This window comes from Caretta caretta, chromosome 7 (genome assembly GCF_965140235.1).
Source record: "Caretta caretta isolate rCarCar2 chromosome 7, rCarCar1.hap1, whole genome shotgun sequence".
NCBI classification, from domain to species: Eukaryota; Metazoa; Chordata; order Testudines; family Cheloniidae; genus Caretta; species Caretta caretta.
In genome coordinates this window covers 67,796,931-67,809,172 of record NC_134212.1, presented here as the reverse complement: position 1 = coordinate 67,809,172, position 12,242 = coordinate 67,796,931, and the positions used below count along the sequence as shown (strand labels likewise).

The following is a 12,242-nucleotide window of genomic DNA, read 5'->3' as shown; positions in this document are numbered from 1 at the left end:
GAAGCACCACCAAAAATTTCATACAGGTTAGTCAATCACAACTTGTCCTTCCATTCTATCTTCTAACAGAACCCTTTAAATATTAAGATGAAATTAAATTAAAAATTGTTTTTAAAAAAAGCCCATATAGACCGAGTTGTCAAGTTAGAGAGAAACTTAGAAACATCCTTAGGAGACTCAAAAAGCAAGACTACTACTCAAGACATGCTATTTTCAACTAGAAAGGCAAGGAATCCTCAATATGCAAAATATGTTACATAAAATCCTCTAATCCTTTTGGGTAAATATATTATTCATGTGTTATTAGAATAGATTTTTTTCAACATCACTTTGATTTCAGTCAAGTCCCGTCCACCAGCACCCAAACTTCCCACTCTCAACAGCGGATTTGTTCACAGCTTCTTGCCTGCTCTGTCAATTTTTCTTGAGACATTTTGCCACCTCTCCAGGTTACTTGAACTGCCATAACCCTCTGTGCCCCTCTTCCTAACATTTCCCCAGCCTGGTGCATGCAGCGAGTGACACATGTCCAATGAGGAGAAAGTGCTTAAGTATCTCATTTCAACACTCATTGTGCCGGAACCAGCTATTTCAACATTCTAAACCTGAGCAGTTGAAACAGGATTTAGAATACACCCCATTGTGTAAACACAGTGAGCATGTGGCACATGAGTTGCAATATCTACATTTCCTTAAGCCACTGATGAAAAGCACAGAAGTGCTGGATATTCCTTCCAAACCCCACATAAATAAAAATAGAAAAAGGGAGTATCGTTAAAACAGAACAAAAACATCTACAGTCACCATCCTCTCTCGCTGAGATCAATCCCACATCCCTTCACAGCGTTCGCCCTTGGACACAGCCTGAAACTCTGAAAAGGTTCTACCATAGCAATACAAGCTACCTGACCCAAAATTCAAACAGGACTCCTTAGCTATCCAGGACAAAACAGGAAGTGCCTACGACTCAACAAACAGATCTATCTGTAAGAGACATAGCTGGTAACATTTTTTTGAGAAGTTTATGAGGGGCTCACTCTTCAGTAAACTCCCCCAAAAATAAACCCCCCATATAAACCAATGTGGTGGTGGTGGGGGGGGAGGAAATAATGAGACAGCATTTGTTTTACAATATGCATAAGACCAAAATGCAAAAAGGTAAATAAAATTATACAGAAAAGGCAGCTTACTGCACAACTAGAGAATTAGTTGGTAATGCTGGCAGAAAGCTTGTTACAAAGGGCAGCAAGAAAAAGTTTCACAAAACTGTGTAGGATGCCCAGAGCTAGACTGTATAGGTGCCATGACTCAGGAGCATGAGAGAAGGAATGTCATGGTCCATTTTTGTTCTAAGACCCCTTTTAATCTAATTAGCATTATATGCATCACAGTAGTGCGTAAAGGCCCCAACCAAGATCAGGGGCCCCTTTATGTACTGTACCAAATATATAGTAAGGAAGTGCCTGCCCCAGAGCCCTTGCAGTTTAAAGAAGACAAGACAAAGGATGGAGGGGAAAACATGCACACAGATGAAGTGATCTGGCTAAAATCTCATAGTAGGTTAGTGGCAAAACTGGGAATAGAATCTAGATCTCCTGACTCCAGCCTAGCACCGTAATTCTCAAAACCATGCTGCCTCAGCTCCTCTCTTGTTGAGAAATTCTATCCAAGTGTGGTGCCAATTCTGTCACACTTTACCAATGTTTAATCAAATTAGGCTATAATGCTGAACTCATTTATCAGTCAGTGTAGATGAGGACAAGGCACATTCAGCATCCTATCAGTTAACTGTGATTAAACCCAGGGCTGAGTAAGATATAATCATTCTCATCATTAAGTCAGATATGTCCTGGTACACACTGAATTAGGGTGACCAGATGTCCCAATATTATTGGGACAGCCTCAAATATTCAGGACTCTGTCTTCCATAGACACTTATTACCACCCCCCTCAAACACACACCTTGTCCTGATTTTTCACCCTTGCGATCTGGTCACCCTACACTGAATGCAAGTCATGTTCATCATTATGTCAGATTAGAGTTCTTTAATACAGCCCTCCCCCCCACCCCCCATAATGGGAAGTATGTGTGTTTATTTTATACAATTTCAAATACTTGTCTAGACTTCCCCCATTTTAAATTGTAGATATGACCTAATTCAATAAAATATTTTGAACCCATTGCAGTAAGTGTAAACATTGACTCAATCTGTGATTTGACATAAGCCCTATCTCATGTGAAGAAAGTGCCATTCATGGTTTCTCTTCGGGAACCTTTCTGGTTTCCATCCAAGAAACATGTTACTGAGAACCATGTATAATCATCCTTAAAAAGGACTACAGTCTTACTCACTGAGCCTGTGATTCCCTACACAAAAGGTGCTTTCAACAACTCATGAGATGATGGTAAATGAGGAAAACAAAAAATGAATTCACCTAAAAAACCCCTCACATTTTAAACTGTGTGTTGAAATTGCCTCTGGAGCAGAATTAGGAGAAAAACATTACTGAAGTCTGCTAATTTTATAACACACCATAATGCTACTTTCTTGGAAAACATCCCAACATTTTCTGTCCTGGCTGTTGGGGGGAAAAAAAATAAAATCACAAAAGCAGCAGTTACAAACCCTGGTCAAAAAAAGGTCAAAGCAGGGGGGAAAACGCTGTTTCCACCACACAGCAGCTCAGTATGAAGGTTCCTCAATAAAGCAGCTCTATTAACAAAAGCATACTACAGAGTTCTGTTATTTTTCTAATTCGTATTTATTTTCAGTGATACAGAACCATACCACAGTAGGATCAGAAGCAAAGCTAGTCCTAGTAGTATTGACTAGTATTGTAGTCAATAACTACAAATTTCACATTATTCAGAAAATACTCGTGTCAGACATTTCCCAGCATATTTGATTCTGGTATTTAGAGCCTGTTTACTTTCACTTTCAGCTATATTAATTATTTAAGCCATTTTGTTTCACTTCAGCCTGTACACAGCAACTCAGTTCAACTGCAATCAGGCAAGATACACTAGTATCGTCATGATTCCCTGCAACAGAGACTGTGTAGTGACCATCACAGCCTGGAAAACTGAAAGCAATCCACTGATTTCACACAATAGTTTTCAGGAATTTTGACAGTTGTCATGAGTACCGTTAAACAGACCTCAAACTGTTAGAAAAACTTAGTCATTAACACTAAGTAACTAAGGATACATTTAGTGCCATAAAGTCCTGCACAGTGTGTGAGATAAAACAATTTTGTGAAACAAAAACATTCAAACAGGAAAACAAACTAAGCTCACATTAAAGCAGATGTTTTCAGATCCTGCAATCCAACAGGAACACTAGTCCACAGGAACACTAACTAGCCCACACGTTACCTGAATGTAGTGCAACTTTGTTATTTGGATATCAGAGAGGGACTTCATAGGGGAAAGATAATTAGAAGAGCATTATTGCCATGACAGAAGAGAGCCATATGTGAGAGTGAGAAGAAGGCTAGACTGGTGGTCTGGCTTAGGAAGGTAAGGAGGTAAAACAATCTTGATATCACTGGACAAAAATACACTTAATGTGAAACACTAATCCTCCTCTCTTGCCCTCCCTCCCCCCACCTCCATGGATATGGGGCTCTTTTCCTCACACACCTGAATATGGGGTCTCAGTGGCGGCAAAGAGCTACTAGGCAAATGCTTAAGTCTTTGTAGGATCAGGTAGTCAAAAGTTAATGCGGGAGCCAAATGGAGGTCGTGGGGAAAATACAGTGGTGCAAGATTTGGGAACCAGGAGAAAGGTGCCACATGGTAAAATCGAGGACAATCTAGGGAGAAATACGCTAATTCATTCCTACGTAACGTAGACACTGCAGCAGAGTCCCCCTTCAGATTATCAACTCCACAGGGACTTGAATTACTGACACACTAAGCCCTTTGTCTAAATTGAAGGTATTTTCCTGTTCAGGAGACATTTGTTAAGCTGGGGTCAGGATTGTATCCCTTTATAGGGTGTTTCCCACAACTGCACATGTAGTATCTGATCATCCTTTATCTGCTCAGAAAAAGAACCTTCCTCCCTTCCCTTAAGTGAAGTTCTACATCTGATGAAGTGAGCTGTAGCTCACGAAAGCTCATGCTCAAATAAATTGGTTAGTCTCTAAGGTGCCACAAGTACTCCTTTTCTTTTTGCGAATACAGACTAACACGGCTGTTCCTCTGAAACCTTCTACATTGATTGGTTTCCAAAGGTTGTTTCTCTCAGCCAAATGTTTTCTGACATCCTTGTCTGGGGAAATACTGGCTTAAACTTGTGCATCCAATGGTACACTCAAAGACTATACCTAAGAATAAGGGGGTAAAAAAAAAAAAAAAAGTCAACATACATTGGAAAGCATGGATAACATTGGCCAAACAGCTGCAACTCTGCTCCTTCTCTGCTTTCAGTCTGCAGGATTACCAGAAAAAACAGAAACAAAAACAGAAAACAATCCTCTTTGCTATCAGTATAGATCTTCAGCATGCCAGCAACTCTGAAAACAGAGAGGATCTCACTGAACCATCTTAGATTAGATTTTAGACTGTGTACTACAGCACTTAAACCAAAGTGCACCCATCATGATGCTACAGTAAATTACTCCTGCCTTCTTTAAGCCACCAGAAGACCACAAGATTTTATCTTTCTTGCTCAAAAATGACCACATTCCAGACAACTTTTAATGTACACAGGTTTTCAAGTGGTGTCACACTGTAAGAGTCAGTAAGGATAAGTACCAATCTCTTAAAGGCCAAACCAAAATGTATACAGTTTGCACACTAAGAAGTAGGGTGACTGCAAAGTTACTTTTAATGTCATACTGCTGTGAGCTGGGTGAAATATGCTTATGCTCCTGAGGGGGTCAGGGTCTCATGTGAGGCATGTCATCACCACCTCCTGTTAGCGTTAATCTCTTGTTTATGAGCTTCCTGAGACTAACAGCCTCTAGCCATATAAGCACGGTCTTCCAGGTCTCTGCAGGCCTTGCTCTCTCTGTGCAGACAAGCAATAGGCATATACCAACCACCAAACCCCTTGACACATCTCTGTCACTGGACACTCACAGAAATTAACAGGTTTGCAGGCCCCAAAAGACTAGTATGCACACAGCTAGACTGGTACAATTGAGAATCAGGTCCTTGATAACTTCACAGCACTGAGATATATTTATAGTGAAAACAATTGTAAGTTTATTATTAAAGATTAAGATCTAAGAGACAGTAAGCAAGGATAACAAGTGGGAACAGAAATGGTTACATCGAAAACAAGAAGGTATAACATGCTGCTTAAAGTCTCAGCTTACCTTTTACAGGCAAACCATCTGTCTAAAAGCAGTCTTGTCTCACCCAAAGCTTTTTCGCAGCATTTCCAACCAGGACAAGTTGGGATCCCGTTTTCATGAATGTAATTGCACTGATCAGTTACTCCCAAGGTGCAGGATAACCGAGTCCCCCAGTTACAATGCAGTAAACCTTTCAAGTATACCCCCACACACACCAATGTTTTGTTCTCCAGTGTGCTCTTTACTGTTGATTTCACATCCCCCAGTCAGTTCCGTATGCAAAATGGGTTTCCATTGTGTTGGCTTACAGTGCTTGATTTAGACATAAACATAGGGAGACTGGAGAGTCTACATCCCTTTGTCTGACAAAACTTGTTTGACAAATCTGCCTGGGACACAGACTCTAAGACACATTTTTGCACCTATACGTATCTCCTTAAAATCATCATGCGTACATCTCAAAATGATTATGAGTATCGGTAGGACAAACTTTTATGAGTCACCTCCCAGGCCCCCACAACCCTTTTTTAGACAAATACTATGAAAGCAGCACATTAGGAGTTGCTGTTACAGAAGAGTGAACCCTTCGCCAGTAGGCATTGCAGGGTTCTTAGGGTCACAATGGGTTCAGACAGACACCATGCAGCATAGGAGATTCCATCTGGCTATTCTGTATTCATGTTTCCAGAAAGTGTCTGAGATAAAACACACCAAATAAGTCATAAGGTAAACAGACAACCACAATTTAAGCAAGACATAATTTTGACCCCTGCAAATACAGGGTCCCTGCATCCCATACTCCCATAAGTAGTTCCGCTGTGCCTGTGCAGTGGTTGACTAATTACCCTTGAAGAACACCCACATAATAAAAGGCAGGCATTCCAGGGCAAGTTTGGTGTCATCACTAAAAACACTATGCACTTAAGCCTCAATCTTGCAAACTTTAATGTACATATGTAACTTCATCCACAAAGTTATGGATGTGTTATGCAGGATGACACCCATAACTCATAGCCCTTCCACCATGGGGATTTACATGAGGGTGTGAACCAATTCCTGTTGTGTTATGTCTTGTTTAAGTGACAGGACAAGAAAAGGAGATGGCGTTTTGTAAAGTAAACTGACAGCTATGGGAACAGCTACTTTCAGTGTCAAAGCAAGGCCAGTATAAGATAGGACAGCGCTTTCCCATTGATTTTTTTTAAAATGCATTCTGTTCCATGTAAAACCCCAAACAGCTTGAATCTACCATTAGCAGGAGAGAGTCAGGCCTGCAACAGCCAAAGATATGACCTGTGCAATAGTAGTATAATATCATGTAACAAGTTATTGGCTTTTTATTCTTGTATTGATTCAGGCCATTTAAAAACTCTCCCTACATTAAGGGACACACACACACAGAAACCAGGCTCAGTGAAGCAAAATTCTTTCCCAAGCAGGAAATGATCCCAATTAAACCATCTCACCAGTTCCATGAAGAACACAGGCCTAAAAAGAGCAGGGCTTACAATCCGTAAGAAATCTGTGGTGAAACAGGCACCCACCTGTTTGGAAGGGACTCCATAAGGAAGGCAGAGAGGCAAACTTGCTCATCAGTCCTTCTCCAGAAGACACAAGCAGTGAGCATCCATGAATGGTGAGACATGTGGCTGCCCCAGATCCAGTTTCTGGAGCTGTACACCAGCCTACATCCCTGGAGGAGGCCTACTGACATTTCTGTCCCTCACTGAAAGCAGAGGAAGCATGGTCAGATTTCCCTCTAGCACTCTTACTTGCTAGCTGCACTCCTTACCAGGGGCTACTCTAGAGCCCCAGTGACTGTGGCTAGGCAGTTTCTTCTGCCTCATACTAGAGTTGAATCAGATCGACCACCAACTGCTGCCACTAACGGGAGTGATTTCAAACCCTTCCTTCCCCCAGCAACTGCTTCAGGATCCTCTCCAGCACCACTGCTACAGCCACTACCCCCCCCCCCCCCAACAATTCTTTCTTAAGATCTCCTTAGCCATAGCCACAGCCTGGATGCTGCCTTCTACCTTTGCCCCACACTCTTTGGGTCTGCTGCTCCTCTCTGTTTTAATCAGCATGGTGTGGGGGGGACAGAAAATGGTCTTCAGGAGCCCCCCCGATCTGCTGGAATTGCCTTGGGACTTGAGTAAAGCTAGAGAAGGTACCATGTTATTTTGAAAGAGTAGGGTGTGAAATTACTGGAGTTCTACTCTCAGTCTTCAGTTGTTACAACTGAATCAAGTATATCACCATCCAGCGTGGTGATAAAGAGACAGACAGACAAAAGAAAGAAAAGAGTTCTACCATATTTAAGATGGTAACAAACTGTTGCCTTTCTATTCTATGTCCTTGAAGTAGCAAAGGTTTCTTTTACCGGTGGTTATTGAGAATTCTGCATTTCCCACATGAGACTTGACAAATCACTGTTCTTCTGAATTACTATCTATACCTTGTGAGTCACCACGTGGCTGGGAAAAAATGCATGATATGTTCAAGGGAGACCTCAATGGGACTACTGTGGAGTTTCAAAGGCTGATTTGATGAAATGAGCAATTCAGCAGCTCCACACTAAGACTCTTTAAAAATGATTCACAGTAGGTCCCAACTATGTTAGCACAGTTGGTTGGTAGTGACTGAAAGTTGTAATTCAATGGCTGTTTGGCAATCTATGTGAAATAAATGGGCAGGGTAAGCCCATGTTCTCAACATCATCATACCACCGGGGCACCCACATTTTCAGGAAAGGCCAAGGACTGAATGAGCTTGTAGCCTGAACTGGTTTTCAGCCGTGGATGTCGTTCCTCCAAATCAGCCCAACGATATGACAGAGGAGCAACACAAAAACGTCTGCACCTATGCCACTGCACATTTTGGGACATTTGCAGGACCACGGTCTCTAGCACCATTCACCAGCATTAAGTCAGAGGAAGTCACAGGCAAAGGAAAGAAAACATCTGTATGCTTATTTTTAAAGGAGAACTTTGCATTAAGATTCCAGATTAGTAGGGAAAGGGATAATATATTAAATAGCATGATATAGAGCAGCCAATCATCATCAGCTCGATTGCTATATCCACAGAAAAGTCCAGCTTTTAACTCCAAAAATCCTGTGCTAAAATTTGTATCATTATTATGCAGCTGAACATTTGTTTCCCAATCATTCAGTTCTGTGCTCTTTGGGAGTTCAGCCCCTGCGGATTTGGGAGATTACATTAATGCGCATTAGGGAACTTTTAATGAATACCAGCATAGTCCACGAGAGCCAGCTATTGAGCAACACATTGGAGTGCCCTAAAATGTATACTCCTCAAGTACAGACTATAGCACCATGTAGACAAGCTCTTGGTTTATTAAAAAGTCTCTAAATACCTACTGGGGGACAACAAAGACCAAAGCCTTTAACAGTGTCTGTACAAGCTTCTAACTTCCCCACCCAGTGTCAAAACATAAACAGAAATGGAATTAGTTGACAAGCAGCCCTGACTGATCATTTTCCTTTTGTAGCACCTCAGTAGTTCATTTTGAAATGCTTCTTGTACTTTCATTGTCAAAAATGTTTTTTTGACTATACACACATTATTACTCTTGCTTTGAGATGCACTGTAAGAACAAGATGTTTGTATAAAGAAAACATCTTCAACTGACATCAAATTAGGTCTATGAGCTCTTGGAATAGATGATTCAATTGAACTGTTATGATTTAATCCTAATATTTTCTATACAGTCGTCATTTGAAGAATAGATAAAAAAGCCTCCACACAAATATCATGGATGTTCTTCAGAGTTCAATTACTCCTCAGAGGTTTAGAATATTCTATTTTAAAAGGGGATATGTCCAACACAGCCCAAACCTTGCAAAATTTCAGCCTTTAATATTTAGCCTTTTTGTCTTAATTACTCTGAGTAGGTTTTTTCAAAGAGTCAAACAGTACTAAAATAACCTTGCCCTTTTCTTTGGTATGAAAACACAAACACAGGAAAAAGCAGTCATATTTAAGTTGTCTAAAAAAAGAAAACCAACATTCCTAACCATGATAGCAATTTGTATTACAAACCAACGCCTTGTTTACAGTTTATAAGGTTGGGCCTTAGAGAATGTAGCAGCCACCCTCTGTGGCCTAAGGGCTCAGGCATTCTCTCCACCTAGCTCGGGGAAATAAAAAAAAGAAATACAGAAGTCTTTCGAAACCTCTATTGCAAATACTTGCATTTCTGTTCCAGAGACTGCAAAAGAAGGGGAAAAAAACAACAACAATACCTAGCTCTTAAGGAGACAGTCTCATACACACTAGGATGGAAAACCCCAGTGGCTCTCAATCTTTCCAGACTACTGTACCCTTTTCAGGAGTCTGATTTGTCTTGTGTACCCTCAAGTTCCACCTCACTTAAAAATTTACTTGCTTACAAAAAAAAAATCAGACAAAAAATACAAAAAAAGTGTCACAGCACACTATTACTGAAAAATCGCTTCCTTACTCATTTTACCACATAAATTATAAAATAAACTGGAATACAAATATTGTACTTATATTTCACTGTATAATATACAAAGTAGTATAAAAAAGTCTGTATGAATTTTAGTTTATATTGACTTCGCTACTGCTTTTTATGTAGCCTCTTATAAAATTAGGCAAATTCCTAGATGAGTTGGTGTGCCCCCTGGAAGACCTCTGCTTAGCCCTGGTTAAAAACTACTGGCTGGAAGAGACCTTTGAAGCTGTATTTGTGAAACCTATGCAGTATAGATATATGAATATATATGCTCTGTAAGAAGCTAGCTAGATTTGGCAAGACCATGCTCAAAGCACAGTTAAAAATCAGTCAACAGTTTGGTTTTTAATGGAGACTAGTGTCACAACATTCACTACATACTTAACTCCCTCAGGTGCTGAATTGTCCAGGAAGTCAATATGCAAAGTACTGTATCCAGTAGTCATACTTCGACAATGTGCTTTGTTCATTAATGACGGCAAAAATTTAGTGCTGTGCCTCAACTAATTCCTCACAGGGACCATGTTAACTGTATTTAAATCAAAAATCCATGCGTTCCACAGTAATTAAAATTTTACTAAAACTGTCAAAGGGTAGTTAAAAGAAAGTAACGCTTTGTCTACACTAGAAAATTAGGTCAGCTTAACTACATCACTCAGGGGTGAGAAAAAATCCCCACTGTAGACAGCACTACACTGTTTTCTTCCGTCAACTTAGCTACAGCCTCTTGGGGAAGTAGATTACTTACACCGACTGGAGAACCCCTCCTGCTGCTGTAGCTAGGGTCTACACTAAACCCCATCTCAACCCCAGCACACGTTGAATCAACAAAACAATTTTGAAAAGAACACGGTCAATTTACGTCTTTAACATAAAAACACTTGGCAGAATTCAATTTTTTAAAATAATTTTAACAGATATTGATGTTTATTTTTAAACTTTTTTATCAATTTAAATTTTAACAGTTGTATGAAATTATGCCTGGGACAACTATTTAATGACAGACATTAAGATTCAAAAAGTTAAAGTTTTATTAACCGTTAAAACACAAATTGTCAACATCACATGCCAGAATATAGATCTGCTTAAGTCAACAGATTCTGTTTTCACAATCCATTTGCTCATCCATTTGTAAAGCGCCAAAGTCTAAATTATTGGATTTTGACCCTATCAAGCTCCGAAGCCGCATTTTTTTTACTTCGCTATCTGTAAACATTGTTAGTTTGTGTGTATGTGGTGAAATCAACATTTACTGACATTTACCAATACAATCCTTTTAAGCCTAAACATTCCATTTCTGAGACAGTCTCCTTTCTATATCATCTCCAGATTTTTAACATTAGTATTGAAAGAAAGAGAGAAAGAAATTGTTCCATCAATTTTAAGAGTCTTTTCAGCAATGGAGAAACTGGCTGACTTTACAGGGGTCCAGTCTGACGATATCCAAAGTTCTGTCAAAGGTAGCGGATAACTTGCTACTTGTAACTATCCCAGGTACAATATTTTCAGACAAAATGTGATTTTCAGGTTGGAAGTGTCCCTTTATAAACACAGGGCAGGCTGAACAATGCTATTAAAGATCAGCCCAAACCAAAACCTGCTTCCCGCAGCTCCCATTGGCCGGAAACAGCGAACTGCGGCCACTGGCAGCTGCAGGCGGCCATGCAAAATTACGCAAACTGTCTCACGGCCCGCCAGCAGATTACCCTGATGGGCTGCGTGCGGCCCATGGGCCGCAGGTTGCCCACCACTGCTCTAATGGAACCATCTAAAACTGCCTCAAAACTCCCTTGAACTTTAAGGAAGTTGGATCTGGACTTTGTATCCAAGGACCATCTTCCTTGGCTGTTCAGTGGCTTCAGTGAGAGAATGTGGTATCACAATCCAATGCCTAGCTGAGAAGACTAGGAGTAGCACTGTATGTAAGGGAGCAGTATGACTGCTCAGAGCTCCAGTACGAAACTGCAGAAAATCCTGAGTGTCTCTGGATTAAGTTCAAAAGTGTGAGCAACAAGAGTGATGTAGTGGTGGGAGTCTGCTATAGACCACCGGACCAGGGGGATGAGGCTGTCTTCTGGCAGCTCGCAGAAGCTACTAGATCGCACGCCCTGGTTCTCATGGGTGACTAATTTTCCTGATATCCGCTGGGAGAGCAATACAGCGGTGCATAGACAATCCAGGAAGTTTTTGGAAAGCGTAGGGGACGATTTCCTGGTGCAAGTGCTAGAGGAGCCAACTGGGGGGGAGCTTTTCTTGACCTGCTGCTCACAAACCGGGAAGAATTAGTAGGGGAAGCAAAAGTGGATGGGAATCTGGGAGGCAGTGACCATGAGTTGGTTGAGTTCAGGATCCTGACACAGGGAAGAAAGGTAAGCAGCAGGATACGGACCCTGGACTTCAGAAAAGCAGACTTCGACTCCCTCAGGGAACAGATG

General features: G+C 40.9%; 1 protein-coding gene across 2 annotated transcripts in view; it reads right to left on the bottom strand.

Annotated features, from left to right (window-relative positions):
- Positions 1-12,242, bottom strand: part of ANXA11 (annexin A11) — a 56,723-nt gene that overhangs the window by 33,383 nt on the left and 11,098 nt on the right. The window contains exon 2 of one of the 2 annotated variants that reach the window (XM_048857222.2): positions 6,852-7,033. The exons of the other annotated variant lie outside the window; for it this stretch is intronic. The gene's annotated coding sequence lies outside the window, so the exon portion shown is untranslated. The remainder of the gene's footprint in view (positions 1-6,851; positions 7,034-12,242) is intronic. 2 annotated transcript variants of the gene reach the window in all.